At 39.5% G+C, this 15,681-nt stretch overlaps 1 protein-coding gene across 2 annotated transcripts in view; it reads right to left on the bottom strand.

Annotated features, from left to right (window-relative positions):
- The window catches only part of LOC145664889 (mitochondrial uncoupling protein 4-like), a 65,410-nt gene extending 52,948 nt beyond the window's left edge, over nucleotides 1-12,462 (bottom strand). Inside the window, exon 1 of one of the 2 annotated variants that reach the window (XM_081731950.1) lies at nucleotides 12,140-12,462. The gene's annotated coding sequence lies outside the window, so the exon portion shown is untranslated. Of the gene's footprint in view, nucleotides 1-7,439; nucleotides 7,573-12,139 lie in introns of those variants that run through there. The other variant, XM_081731951.1, reaches the window with a different exon arrangement.
- Between the last annotated feature and the right edge of the window lie 3,219 nt (nucleotides 12,463-15,681).

The raw sequence follows: 15,681 nt of genomic DNA, 5'->3' as shown, positions 1-15,681 counted from the left end.
CTTTTAGACCTGTTAATATTTTTTTTTTATTAGACTTCCAACCTATGCTATGTATAAGTACCGGAAATTTTATAGGACGGCTTTGTCAGTCCGTATGTCGACAGTTACCAGAGCAAAATCGGTAATTGATATCGAGATTTTTTTTTTTTTTGTAATCGATTCATTGTCCTAAGAATCTTCTTCATTCAAACTGGAACTGGTTCAAAGTAGCAATTTCCGGTTTTCGGCACTTATCGGTCATAGAACAAAAATGACACTTGATAGCGGCAAGCTGTTTTCTCCAATCGATTCAAGGTTTCAAGGGAACATACCACCACAACCCACAACACTACCAAAACTAGAAGTGGTTGAAATCTGCTACTATTGTACTTCCAGTTTCAATATTAATTTCCATAGAACGAAAAGGGTCAGAGATAAAGAGAAGGAATTTTTTTTGGTAATCGATTCAGTTTCCTAAGAATAGGTTCTATGCAGAGGGTGGGTCCTGGAGGTCCGGATCCCCCCCGAAATTTCTAGTTCTGTGTAAATTTGGCCTAATTTTAGGGGCAATTTTAGGAATTTTAATATAAAATACCCTGATATTGAGTTTGGATTCCTCCCGGAATAAATTCCTGCGTACACTACTGGTTCTATGTCTTCCCTTAACCGAATATTCAATCCGAAAATGGTTTAAATTAATGATTCCCGGTTTCAACCTTTATATCATAGGGCAAAAGCCGTTCTATCTTTGATATATATATATATATATATATATATATATATATATATATATATATATATATATATATATATATATATATATATATATATATATATATATATATATATATATATATATATATATACAGGGTGGTCGTGCATGAATGTCGGAAAATTCGTGAGATGAATCTACAGGTAAAAACAAGCAAAAAATGTCATATGAACATTGGGTGAATGCGGCTTCGTTTGGACGCTAGAGGCGTCTGAAATGTCACCTTCCGAGGCGGCAATTTGCAATATCTCAAGAACGGAGAGAAATACGAATGTCGGGTCAAAACATATCAAAGGAAACCCCATCCGAAGAATCCAATTATGCATAAGTGGTGCCGAAACAGTGGCGGCGCTAGAGGGGGGCACAAAGAAAGTGAATGAAACATGGAGAAAAGTGAACAATTTACACTGAAAAATTGTAGGAGGGGATGTTACTTGGAATATGCAACAACAAATGTTAATGAACAAAGACAACAGCGGCTAGTCTGTAGGGACTTTATGAGAGGCGGATTGTAGGAATACAGTATCTTTGTAATGGTGAGAAATAGGAATGTCGGGTCAAAAGATATCAAAGGAAATGCCATCCGAAGAATCCAATTATGTATAAGTGATGGCGAAACAGTGGCGGCGCCAGGGGAAGCACAAAGAAAGTGAATGAAACATGGAGAAAAATTGAAATTGGTGAAAACACAACTATTTGAAAGCAATCAGGAAACAAGGAATACAACTCTAGGTGTACTGTATGATACATGTCCGATGACAGAGGGCGCATAGCTACAGTAGGTGGAACAAGGGGGCGTGCAGAGCGTCGCGTAGTAGAGTTAGTTATAGGAGTAGTGAAAGCGTGGGTAACGAGAGCGTTCGCATCGAAGGTGCAGAGGACAGCGCACAGTTCATTCGTACTGAATGGGGCAATGACAGTAACAGCACAAGCGTTTTAGTGCTACACTCTACAGGCAGGGCAGTAATCCATGTGTATGTGAATGTGGTTTACTTTGTGTCATGTGAAACAGTGTTGATGTTGACAAGCCCTATGTGTAATGCACCACAATGAATAGGGTAGTATACACTAACGCCGAAATGGCAGATATGCATTTGATGTACGGCTTAGCGGAAGGTAATGCAGAAGAAGCACGTAGGTTATATGCGGAACGCTACCCAGATCGACAAATTCCAGCACCGGGGATGTTTATTCGTATTCATCAGCGATTGTGGGACACTGGGTCATTCCTTCCCAACACAGACATTCCGAGACGACGACGCGTTCGCACACCCCCCCTGGAAGAGAGGGTACTCCGACATGTGACCCGGAACCCGAGTATTAGTACCCGACGAATAGCAAGGCAGGAAGACGTTTCGCATCAAGTCGTGCTAAGCATCTTGCATAGTAATAATCTCAGACCATACCACGTACAACGAACGCATGCTTTATACGATGGTGACTATGAAACCCGACGACGTTTCTGTCGTTGGTTATACCGCCTTTCTAACACAGGTATTGTTCTCGGATGAGGTATTATTCACACGGGATGGCATCACAAATTTCCACAATGACCATCGATGGACACTCAACAACCCGCATGCAATTGTAGAGACGAAGCATCAACAGCGTTTCCAATTGCATGTGTGGGCTGGTATTATTGGCGACAACGTTGTGGGACCACATTTCTTACCACAGCGATTGAACGCAATATCGTATCTCCAGTTTCTGACTCAGAACCTACCTATTCTGCTTGAAGATGTGCTACTGAGGTTCACGACAGTGTATGTGGTTTATGCATGATGGCGCCCCTGCCCACTCATGTCACACCATTCGTGCATATCTGAACAAAACATTTCCACGCAGGTGGATAGGTCGTGGTGGAAGACAAGCATGGCCCCCACGTTCACCCGACCTGAATCCCCTAGATTTTTTCCTGTGGGGTTACGTGAAGAGTCTCGTGTAAATACGGCCCCTGCATGATGTTGAAGATCTTCGCCAGCGTGTATGTTCTGCATTTGCCACATTACGGCAAACGCCAGCGATATTGGCACCAGTCAGACAATTCTTACGCCATCGTGTAACTGTCTGTCTCGAAGAACAAGGAGGGCATATTGAACAGCTGCTATAAAATGGCATTATGTTGACCATGGTAAGTACAATACCTCTTGTTTTTAAAGTACACTGGGTCTCATCTTCCATACGTGTTTTTTACGATCTGCACGTTTCATCACTAAGAGTGTTTAACAGTTTCTTTGCAGCTCCCATGCGCCGCCACTGTTCCGCAGTACGTGTGCATAATTGGATTCTTCGGATGGGATTTCCTTTGATATCTTTTCACCCGACATTTCTATTTCTCTCCGTTAAAATGATACTGTATTTCAACATTCCACCTCTCATAGTGTCCCTACAGCGTAGCCATTGTTGCCTTTGTTCATTAACATTTGTTGCTGCATGTTCCATATAACATCCGCTCCTACAGTTTGTCAGTGTAAATTGTTCACCTTTCTCCGCATTTCATTCACTTTCTTTATGCTTCCCCTGGCGCCGCCACTGTTTCGCCATCACTTATACATAATTGGATTCTTCGGATGGCATTTCCTTTAACATCTTTTGACCCGACATTCCTATTTCTCACCATTACAAAGATACTGTATTCCTACAATCCGCCTCTCATAAAGTCCCTACAGACTAGCCGCTGTTGCCTTTGTTCATTAACATTTGTTGTTGCATATTCCAAGTAACATCCCCTCCTACAATTTTTCAGTGTAAATTGTTCACTTTTCTCCATGTTTCATTCACTTTCTTTGTGCCCCCCTCTAGCGCCGCCACTGTTTCGGCACCACTTATGCATAATTGGATTCTTCGGATGGGGTTTCCTTTGATATGTTTTGACCCGACATTCGTATTTCTCTCCGTTCTTGAGATATTGCAAATTGCCGCCTCGGAAGGTGACATTTCAGACGCCTCTAGCGTCCAAACGAAGCCGCATTCACCCAATGTTCATATGACATTTTTTGCTTGTTTTTACCTGTAGATAAATCTCACGAATTTTCCGACATTCATGCACGACCACCCTGTATATATATATATATATATATATATATATATATATGTATATATTCGGCGACCACAGACTCTTAGCAGCAGAGGAAAACGCTCTGCTAATGACTATTAGCCACTGTGTCCTTTACTTTTAAGCATTTCCACGTTGGGGTAACATACTGTAGATCTTCACAAATTGACAGACTTTATATGCTAAGGACTAAGTCCTTGATTATGCAAAGAGTCAGAAAGCGTAATATCGAAGAATATTACGTAACATACAAATAATTATATCTTGTTCATTTAGCCACTACCGTATTATTCAATTCTTGTATACGAGATATATTATTTTTCTCTCAACTTTCTTAACATAAGATAATCTTCCAGTTTAACGTCTCACGATTATGCCATTTAGGCTAAGGGAGATTATGGTTAAGGCAGGTGAATGATGATAGTAAAATTGCTGAAATGATAATGTTGGAGAAAACGGAAGTACCACGAGGAAACCCACGGACACGATATTGTCCGGGAATCGAACCAGGGATCCCACGTACCAGCTATCAACTTTCTTAGTTATACATTTATTATATACAGGGTGTTTCAAAACAACACCGACAACGTTTGGGAGGTGATTCCTGACACCAAGATAAGACAAAAAGTATAGACCAACCTGGGTGCACAAATGCTTCCTTTCGGAGTTATAGACTGCCGAAAACATAAAAAAAAGAACTTTAAAGGTCCATAGCTTCAAAACTATGGGACCTACCGTAGTCAGATCAAGACTTCACATAGGAACACTAATATGTACCCTATACCAGGGGCGTCATTTAGGGAGGGGCAGGGAGGAGCAATTGCCCCCCTGAGTTTGAGATTTTTATAGATTTTATCAATAGAATAGTAGCAAGTCAGTAATAAGACGCCAAATTTTACTCATATCAAGGGGTCTTGCCCCCCCAAGCAAAATCTGAAATGACGCTCCTGCCCTACACAAAAAAAAGTTTCAGAATCCTGGGTACTTCCACAAGAATTTTTATAGAGGGAGTTTGACTAAGGGCATATACCCCATGCCGTAAACGTCGCCAACACCTAGTAGCCCACTTGGCGGTAAATGTCGATCGTCGCTATAGCGACGAGTTGAAGGAATTCCGCTAGTGCGCAACTGGTGGCAGGGTTTCGTCGAGTCGAAATAGATATCTAGAGTCGGAGTATTGAAGTTACCACCACGTAGCAGCGAGGACTTCATTTTGTTCCGCGCTTCTTCGATTTGTTGCGGAGAATCGCGAGGGGACCAACACGAACTATCGCGTCATGTGCATGCGGTTATTATTAGACCTTATATATTATTTTTTCCTGACGAATTGTTCCTAAAGTGAGCTACGGGGGTGAAGAGTAACCCCTGGCTCTACATCATGAAGTGAAAAATCTTGAGATGAGTGCGTATAATTGTATGAATTTAGATGACAACTGTAGCCCACCATTTGAAAGTGAATATGGGAGAACCATGAAATAATTAAATAGACGCGCATAATTTTGTTATGAAATTACATGGCGAACGGACTTTATCTGATCTCAAACGGTTATCATCTAATATACATAGTTATAGGAGCACTCTGATTAGACAAATTAAAAATACCTCAAGGATTTATGCCTCTACAAGCGACTTTTTCTTCATCGCCTCCGTGGCCAAATCGGACAGCCAGTGGGTGTAGCCGAGCGGTCTGAGGCGTTAGGCTAAAGATCATGAAGTGAAGCCCATTGGAGGTTCGAGTCCCTCTGAAGAGCAAGGGTGGAATTTTAACTGTCCTCGATGTTTCTGTGTTCGTGTCCCTGTCGTGTCTAGTAGTCCTGAGAAGTGATTAAAATAGTCAGGAAGTTAAAACTAAAAATAAATAAATAAATAAATAAATAAAATCGGAAGAGCACGCGCCTAATAATCCAGAGGTTGGTGATTCGCGCCCACCCCGGGACACTTTTTTAAAGTGTTTTTCAAACTCTCCTTCATGTAAACAAATTACGCATATAGGCGATTTAACATATTTTGGGGGAGTAGTTTTGTTGTTCATTGGCGTTTCGTCGCGTCTCTGCCGCTGGTGGTATAATTTTCAAAACAGAAGTGGGGCCACCGTAGATCGTCGTCGCGGGGCCACCAATTTTTGGCGAGATATTTCTAGTTGCCCATCGGTGGTGCACCGACGCTTACGGCATGGGGTAATTTGAAGTATCCACCAAATACCTCTATAAAAACTGTCGCAGAAGTACCACAGGATTCTGAAACGGATATTTGGATAGGGTGCATACTAGTTTTTAAGTGAAGTCTTGAGCCGACTAGGATAGATCCCATGGTATTGGAGCTATGGACCTTTAAAGTTAATTTTTTTCATGTGTTCGCCAGCCTATAACTCCGAAAGGAAGCATTTGTGCACCCAGGTTGGTCTATACTTTTTGTCTTATCTTGGTGTCAGAAATCACATCCCAAACGTTGTCGGTGTTGTTTTGAAACATCCTTTATATGTTTGTGTGAACCATTGGGGGCCTTGTTCTACTGGCTTAGTGCGTCTCCAGTTTTGTCATATCTACATATTTATTTTTATATCATTTCTCTTCTCTACCTCTTACGTTTTCTGAGATATTGACAATTATCATGGTAATTGGACCACACTATACATACATACATACATACACACATACATATATATATATATGATGCATTTGTAATGCCTCTGAATGCCAAGAAAGGAAAATCTTTCACTTCTTCCGTTTGAACATGGTCTATTAAATAACTGTGTTGAAAAATTAAGTCTTCATCCCTGCGAAATTAAAATACCGCTAATTTTACAGTAATTATATGATATCTTCAAATAGATAAAAGATAATTGAAATATGGAACAAGAGCGCCCTAGACAATATTATTTTGCTTGAGGTACCGTTATCACAAGTCACCTAGTGGCTTTATGTTTTCAGCTGTTTAGAAACGCGAAAATAAATGCCGATTTTCTGAATGGCTCAAAATCGAAAGCAGATAAGTGATAACGGTTTCTCATGTAAAATGATATTGTCTAGGGCGCTCTTGTTCCACATTTCGATTATCTTTTATCTATTTGAAGATATCACATAATTACTGTAAAATTAGCGGTATTTTAATTTCGCCGGGATGAAGACTCTTAACTGAAAAGCTGAGGCAAGTATAAAAATGCTTAAAGCTATTCTTTCAGATATTGTAGTTACTAAGAGACCTATAAGTTTAACAATTGCGGAAACAAAATCATACACCATCGATTTTCAAGCAAATCTTTATTCGAATTGTTTTGCAAAATATTTACTAAATCCACGATTTACAGTTGATGGCCGGTAACTCGGGAACCAAAAACCTGCACAGCACAATATTATGCACGCTTAGAGCAGATCAAGGTATATTACAATACCATGTTTGATCCATATTGGATGAGTTGGGTTCAACTCGTCCGATATAAACACAGGGTTGTTTGATTGTTTCCGAAATATCAATGTAGAACGAAAATACGGATTTTTACAAATATTTTGGCTTTCCGATCTCGTAACGCTGAACTTCTTTATTTATATTAATAGGTGGGTTAGAACCTGCCTTTGGGCAGAACGCAAGACGACAACACAATTGTTTACATATACACAAACATAAACAACTTACCTTATCAAATTCCAATCACAATTCAAAAAGAGAAGTGCAGATCCTTTTGAACGCTATAAAGCATAAAACTAATTCTATTGCTTCTCAAAAATTACTTTTTAAAATTTGTTTGCAAGGTTTTACATTTTGTAATAATTCCCATTATTGTCCACGTTTTCTTTGTAGTTTTTAATTGTTGTTTCAAGTTTTCGATAGCATAAGGAAACTGTTGCATGGAATGAAAAATAATTCCCCCCCATATAAATCAATGGGCTAAACACAAAGATGGCGCTGGTGTGCAACACCGCTAATATGATGAGTGGATTTATTAGCAAAAATGCAATAATAATAATAATAATAATAATAATAATAATAATAATAATAATAATAATAATAATAATAATAATAATAATAATAATAATAATAATGCAGTAGTATCAGTAAAGTGTTATCACCAGATTTGAAACAAGCTCTTATTGAACACATTCTAGAGAAGGAATCTCGTTTATTTGGCATCACACTACGAGACCTTCAAAAGTTAGCATACCAGATTGCTGAGCAGAGGAAAATATAGCATCCTTTCAACATAGTGAAAAAGAAAGTAGGACCAGCAAGGGACTGGACCAAAGCTTTCCGTTCAAGACACCCAGAGGTATCCTTAAGGAATCCAGAAGCTACGGCTGCAACCAGAGATCAAGCGTTCAATCGTCCGAAAGTTCAGAAGTTCTATAATCTTTTAAGTGATACTCTTCAGAAAGAAAATATTAAGACTACGAGGATATAAAATATGGATGAATCATCCGTCACCACTGTTCAGAAACCATCTAAAATCCTAGCCAGAAAAGGCAAGAAACAAGTGGTGCCCTGACATGTGCAGAAAGAGGTATTCACGTCATAGCAGTGTGTTGCTGTAACACAGTTGGACAGTTTATTCCGCCAGTACTCGATCCTGATATTTACGATAGTGCTCCACAAGGTACATTAGAACTTTATCAAGAAAATGGTTACATGACAGGAGAGCTCTTCGAGAGGTGGATGAAACATTTCGTTCGTTTCGTGAAATCATCGACAGAAGAGAAAGTTCTTCTTATGTTAGATGGTATGGCAGCCATAAGTATAGTCCAGCAATTAAGTGCGCCAAAGCAAATGGGGTGGTCATATTATGCCTGGCATCGCATTGTACACATCGCCTTGAGCCATTAGGCTAGTTTTAGACGGAAGCATTTCTCGTAGTAGATGTGCTGCCAAAAATCTCGTATAATATTCTATGACATCAAAAGTATATGGTTCTTTTATATGGTAGCATCTTGATAAGCATCTTGTCGTGACGTAGGAAACAAATCACTGTACAAGAGCGCAATTATGGCTCCGAAACTAAAGCGTGAGGTAGCTAAAGTTTTAGTAGTTGTGACAACAGTTCTCGACGTTTATATTAAAAAAACGAAAACCACAAAGAAGTATATATATGTTGGCAACTATCCCTACTCAGCATCCCTACTCCAACTCATTTTACTTTACTACAATTCAATTTCCCACACAAAACAAGGAGCATAAATATTTAGCACAAAATCTTTCGCTTCCTTTTAACACACCACGGCGCTGCAATCGGGGCAGAAATGCTGGGGAAAATGCTGCGAAATAGAGCAAGTCCTATTGACAAGAAATGCCATAGGATATGCAATGGCATGGGAAATGCTATAGCATTTGCTACTTTACATGGTAGGATATCGATGACACGATTTTTGCTACGAGAAATGTTACGATAAATGCTTCCGTCTAAAACTAACCTTAGTTGTAAGTTTCTTCGGAGCACTTGCCACATATTACAATCAAAAGATGGAAAAGTGGTTGAAAACACATCCGGGAAGAACTGTGAGTCTTAGTAAAGTCACCAAATTGTTTTTGAATGCTTATTTCAAATCTGCAACAGCGCTCAATGCCCTTAAGGGATTCAAAGCAACTGGCATATGTCCTTTCAATCAAGATATTTTTCCAGACCAGTTGCTACTACAGATTGCCCTGAGCCAGTGGACAAAAGTGAACCGAGTGTGGATTCGAATGCACAGCAGGATAAAAAACAACTTCCGTTGAGGATATTTTGCCTTCAGAACCAGGTTCTTCAAGGTTGCCTTCAGAACCTTGCTCTACATCAAAGCAGGAAAGAGTTTCAGAGGTTCCTGTAGGAGTTTCCCCTAAAACCATCATTGAGAACAATTCTGCAGTACCACGAGCTTCGAAGGAAATTCAAACACGGAAAACAAGGAAGTCTACGAATAAAGGAAGTCAACTCGACACAAGTAGCCCATATCTCAAGGAACTGAAAGCAAAGAGCGAATCTAAAGTTAGACCTGCAGCACAAAGAAGATCAAAAAGAACTGTGAAACGTAGGATTTTAGTAATGATCTTAGTAATGAAGACGACAACGAGTCTAGTGTCTTAGCGAAGGAGTTGGAAGCCACTGAAGATGATAACGAAAATGAAAATGAAATGAAATCTTTGAGTTTTACGTCCCACGATTATGCCGGTTAGGCTAAAGGAGACGGTGATGATGAGTAATGAATCAAATGGTGGAATGAAGAAAGTGGGAGGAAACGGGAGAACCCTGAGAAAACCCACGCACATGGTGTTTGTACACCACAAAGTTCGCTTGGCGTGGGCCGCCCCAAGCACCGGAGGTGAACGCTCTACCACTGAGCCACCGCGGTCCCTGAAGATGATAACGATGCGCCATGTATCTACTGTAACGAACTTTACAGTATGTCCAAAAGCCGGAGAAGGTTGGTTGCGTTGTCAGCTTTGTTTCCTCTGGGGCCATGCTGCATGTGCTGGATTATCTCCAAGGGCCAAGATGTATGTTTGTGAAGTCTGTGAAAGTTGAACTATACTTTGTTTTCATCTTGTGTGTTGTCGGCATAATCCTGAAACATATTTTTAATTTCTTTTAACATATTCTTAATTTTTACGTTGTTTTGCAAATAAAGCTTTGGTCTATATTGATATGTTTAAATGTATTTGTTCGAAAATGTTACCTCAGGCATTTTCGTATATTTCGGTTTGTATGTTTCATAGAAGCAAGGTAGTGTGCCATTTTACCCTGCCTACCCGGGCAAAATGGACTTTCGGAACTAAAAAAAAATCTAAAAATAAGAACTTTAACAACAAACAATCTTACTGATCTCCACGCCAATACTTAAACAACATTCCAAAGAAGCATATACAAAAAAACGGGAGTTTTAGATCTATTCTGAGGAAATATTCAAACATAAAGTCGATGTATGCCTGGGGCCGCGGTGGCTCAGTGGCAGAGCGTTCACCTCTGGTGCTTGGGGTCCCGGGTTCGATCTGAACTTTGTGGTGGACAAACACCGTGTGCGTGGGTTCCCTCGGAGTTTTCCCGTCTCCCACTTTCTTCATTCCACCATTTCATTCATTACTCATCATCACCGTCTCCTTTAGCCTAACCGGCATAATCGTAGGACGTAAAACTCAAAGATTTCATTTCATTTTTTCGATGTATGCCATTTTGGGCCGGTCTCCCCTATAGAATATTTCCTTTTTTCTGTAGCTCCGCGTAACCTAGTCGTTAACGCTCTCACCTTTGGTGCAAGCGGCCCCGGGTTCGATTCCCGGTGGAGACGGTCCAAAAAGTGTAAAAGCTTTTTTCAGGCTAGGCATCCTAAGTGAGGTTTACATGGGTTTTCCTCATTCACACCAGGCAAATGCTGGGATGGTACCTAACATGTAGGTTCCAGGCCACTTCCTTGCTTCCCTTTTCTCAGATCGCCAAGGGATGCCATTCCTTATACATGCTGGACTAACGAGCCCAGAAATCTAATTCCTAATCCCATTTTAAATCAAAATGAACAACCACAGTCAATGTAAGTCTGCACATTATTTATATATAAAACCTCTATACCGATGTTATTGAACAAGAGATAAATAGAAAAAAATGAAATGAAATATTTGAGTTTTACGTCCAACGCTTATACCGGTCAGGCTAAAGGAGACGGTGATGATGAGAAATGAATAAAATGAAGAAAGTGGGAGGAAACGGGAGATCCCCGAGAAAACCTACGAGCACGGTGTTTATCCACCACAAAGTTCACATGGGACCCCAAGCATCGGAGGTGAACGCTGTACCACTGAGCAACAAATTATATATATAAGAGAAAGTGTTCGAAATTAATAGAAGAATACAGTAACGTTTTCATCAAAAAATAAGGAAAAATAGTTTATTTTTCGTGGTCTGGCTCCGAAGATCCTAAGGGCCACCCAGCTGAAATCATCACTGAGGTCGAATTGAGAACTTCCGCCTCCTTTTTTAAAGTCGGTTAAAAATACATCTCGAAAGAAAGAGAGAGAGATGGTGTCTATACACCGTGTTTTCACATTCTGTACAAACGTGAATAATAATAATAATAATAATAATAATAATAATAATAATAATAATAATAATAATAATAATAATAATAAAAACTAAATAAATGTGTATTTATGTATGATACTCTAAATCAGCTTCCAATATGCAACCCAAAAATCTAGTAATAATTTTAATATTTGTTTTACTGCATTGTTCAGTTCCAGGCTTACACAACGTGCGTGTTCAGACTGGGAGTTCCAATTACTTTGTATCATAAATAATCTGACTCGCTTGCTGTATGTATTACACATTCTATAGTATTTTACAAATAATAATACGTAATTCAAGATAATTTTCTTACCTTTTATCTCTCAGGACCAATTCTGGTAAACATTATTTCTTCTGGAAGGATCCGTTCACTTTTTAAAAAAGACGTTTTCTTCAGCATAGGACTTCGAAGCGGAAAATCAATGCCCATGTGCAATATGAGTGACACAATTATCAGAAATATGAATGAACTCAACGATTGTAAGTATAGCATTTCTTAACTTATTTTTAATTCTTCTCAATCGCGTGAAAATAAGATAAAACCACAAAGAAGTTTCAGCAATGTGTAGTTATTCAAGTTTCAGTCATCTAAACCACATTGTAATTCTTTTGCGCGATCTGTGCCGTTTATACACTATTTATTACATTTTTTTTTTTTAAATTGAGGTCAAAGTCACATCTACTGTTTATCACGTGTCTAATAACCGAGTTAGAAAAAAATGCGTGCAATTTAATAGCGATAGAAGCACACTATTTAGTCATTTATCTCTGTAGTGTTGGAATCGCTAATCTACAGCAATACATATTTTGTGACCATTATAAATCTAATACAATGTAATGCGTACACTTATGGATTCAATTCCAGAGAGCGCACATGTTCTTTTCTTATTGATTTTACTTTTTATTGCTATGGAACAGTGACACACAAGCAGAAGCTACTGTTCAAGTCAGTGGCGGATCCAGGGGGGTGATCGGGACGATTCCCCCCCAGAAAAGGAAACTCTTATTATATATATGTAAATAAAACCAATCCCACAGTTTGGAACTCGTAAAAGTAGCTCTAAGTAGCAGTATTACAACTCACCGCCCCAACAGAAGTCCATCCTGGATCCGCCCCTGGTTCAAGTATTACTCCTCAACAATATGCAGTGTGTTGTAGCCATGTTCGGCGATTAGGGGGGGCAGTTGCCCCCCCCCCACTTTTTTGATGTAACCCATTTATGTATATAGTTTCATTTGGAAATGTAAAGTTTTTGTATGTATTACTGGTTCATAGAAAAAATGGTGCCATATAATATTCGTCGTTGCGTTAGTACTTGATGGTTATCTTCCCGTGGAGTTAAGAAAGCTGCAGAAATTGCGTTTTAATTGCCACGGAAAATAACCCGAAAATTAACCTATTGCAACACAACAATTTCAGCATACTTTCACTTCTTATAAGGATTCAATATATTAATCAGCCTCTTTGAATTTCAAGACTCAATGAGAAAGGAATCAAATCTCTGTTTAAGAGTACAAAGGGCTAGTACATACTTGCGTTGGTCTTGTCAATTTACTTAATAAAATATGAAATACGATATACGGTATTTTAACAAAAAAAAGATAGTATCCTATTAGTTATACAACCTCCCGTCAAGTTATGCTCCCCCACTTTTAACGTCCAATCGCCGCCACTGGTTGTAGCTCTCATCGTATCCCCAGTAGGGTTTGAGCCTGCGATGCAGTAACGACATTTTTGGGGCAGTACTTCTTCTTCTTTTTTGTATACTGAAGATGATAACTTTATATTACTCAATCTACATTACAATACATGTCTGGGATATACCCGTAGGTACGGGGGCACATAGGGTTGGGGATCCCCAAAATATAGGCATACTCCCTAAATAAAAAATCAACTCAAATTGCTTGATATATTTTACATGCGGTTTACTAGTTCAGAAATATCGTTCATCGATCGGTGCTAGTTTTCATCATTTCGGGAGTCAAATGGAGACGGGCAGTGGAGGGAGACACAAAAGGACCACAACCTAAATATAAAGGTAACCAAGAAAGTTCTGTCGCTTTTTTACCCACCAGCTTCGAACATCGATATGTCACCTAAGACGTACCTGGAAGCAAGGGCGCCAATTTCCTTGTAACTTTGGGGGGCCCATTCATAAAAATACATATAACAATACGTACAACAATAACAAATACTTATAAAATACATATTCATAAAAATACATGGGGACCTACATGAGCTATAAGGAGGCCCGGGCCCCTCCGCCCTCCCCAGGATCGGCGCCCTTGCCTTTTGAAGTAGGATATGTCCCCCATTATACAGCTCTACATACACGATTTGACGTTCACTGGTGAACTTTTTCTACTGGAGTGACTACCAAGGATCCCCACACGTGACTCATTGCCCAATAGTAGGTGAGCCTCGCGAACGTACGATACTATTTGCGCAGGTGTTTCAGTTTCAATGTCCACTACCTGTAAGTTTAATACGACTGTCATTTATTCGGGTAAGCATGTGTAGACGTTCAAACCATTCATGTTTGAATAGCTTGCAGTCTCTCCGGCGTGGCGTTATGAATACACCAACATTAAGGACTTGTTGCTTAAGATATTTCATGCTGAAAAATCTTCAACTTGTATACTTCTGCTTTCAAGTGACACCACACTTAGATGTCCAGAGAGCGACGAGTCAGGAGATCTTTGTTGTTTTATGAATCGAGGAGATAACTGCCTGTGCAGTAGTTGGTTGGTTCGTTTTAGATAAATAAGAATGTATGTGTAATAGCGATCAGCAGCGGATATGTTGAAATTGTGATTTGTTATACAGTGGTGCCCACCCCCCCTAATGTCCATGACGCACCCCCCCTCAATTGCCTATCCGTAGGTGTTCTTCCATGAAAAAAAATATTTTCGATTAATTTTTACACCCTCTCAAACATATTTATATAGATTTTTAACCCCCCCCAAATATTTCAATGACGCAGTTTGCGTCATAGCCCCCCCTTGTGGGCACCCCTGTGTTATAGGTAGAGTTGCTAACCAAGTAACTCACTCTATGGCTTATGGAACCCGGATATTCAATGCCGCGTTCACAAAAGCTCTCCATGAATTCTATCCTTAGCCAACTAGATCGTTTCTACTTTGTATTCTCATTTTTGCAAGATCCATCTTAATATTGTCCTCCCATCTGCGCCTAGGTCTTCCTAATGGTCGTTTTCCCATTGGACTTCCAGTTAAAACTTTGAAAGTGTTCCTACCTTCTTCCATTCTGGCTTAGTTCCTCGTTATGAAATTTCCACCATTCCCCATTCCCGTTCTTCTTGGGTCCGAATATTCGTCTCAGGATCTTGTTCTTAAATACTTTCAGTCTACGTTCTTCCCTCAGAGCACGCGACCATTCACAACCATACAGAACGGCAGGCATGATTATCGTTTTATATTTTTTAAGCTTGAAATTTCTCGACAGGATTCGCGACGACAAAAGATTTTGAACTGAATAATAACACGGATTCCCTGCTTTTAGTATTAAGTAATTGCTACCAGGAGGATACATAGGAAATGATATTTCGGCTGGGGTGGAAAAACCAGCACCCAATTAGTGGTTATATAGGTACATGCTACAGGATTGAGATTTCAATTCGGATGGTGAGCGGATACATGCATAATAGGAGGTATATCAATAAATGAATACATATATATGACTGATTTGGTTCTTCGAATTTATGTACAGGAATTAACAAAAATTACGGCTTTCTCTTCTTACAAGGAAGGGTCACGCAGTGGCTCCGCTGAGATCCGAACGAGACAACTGTGTTTGTATTTGATATAACTAGATGAATCCCAAAATTATATGTG

This window comes from Thermobia domestica, chromosome 11 (assembly GCF_964235325.1).
Source record: "Thermobia domestica chromosome 11, izTheDome1.hap1.1, whole genome shotgun sequence".
Lineage (NCBI taxonomy): Eukaryota > Metazoa > Arthropoda > Insecta > Zygentoma > Lepismatidae > Thermobia > Thermobia domestica.
The sequence above is the reverse complement of the archived record's forward strand: the minus strand, read 5'-3'. Positions and strand labels throughout refer to the sequence as shown.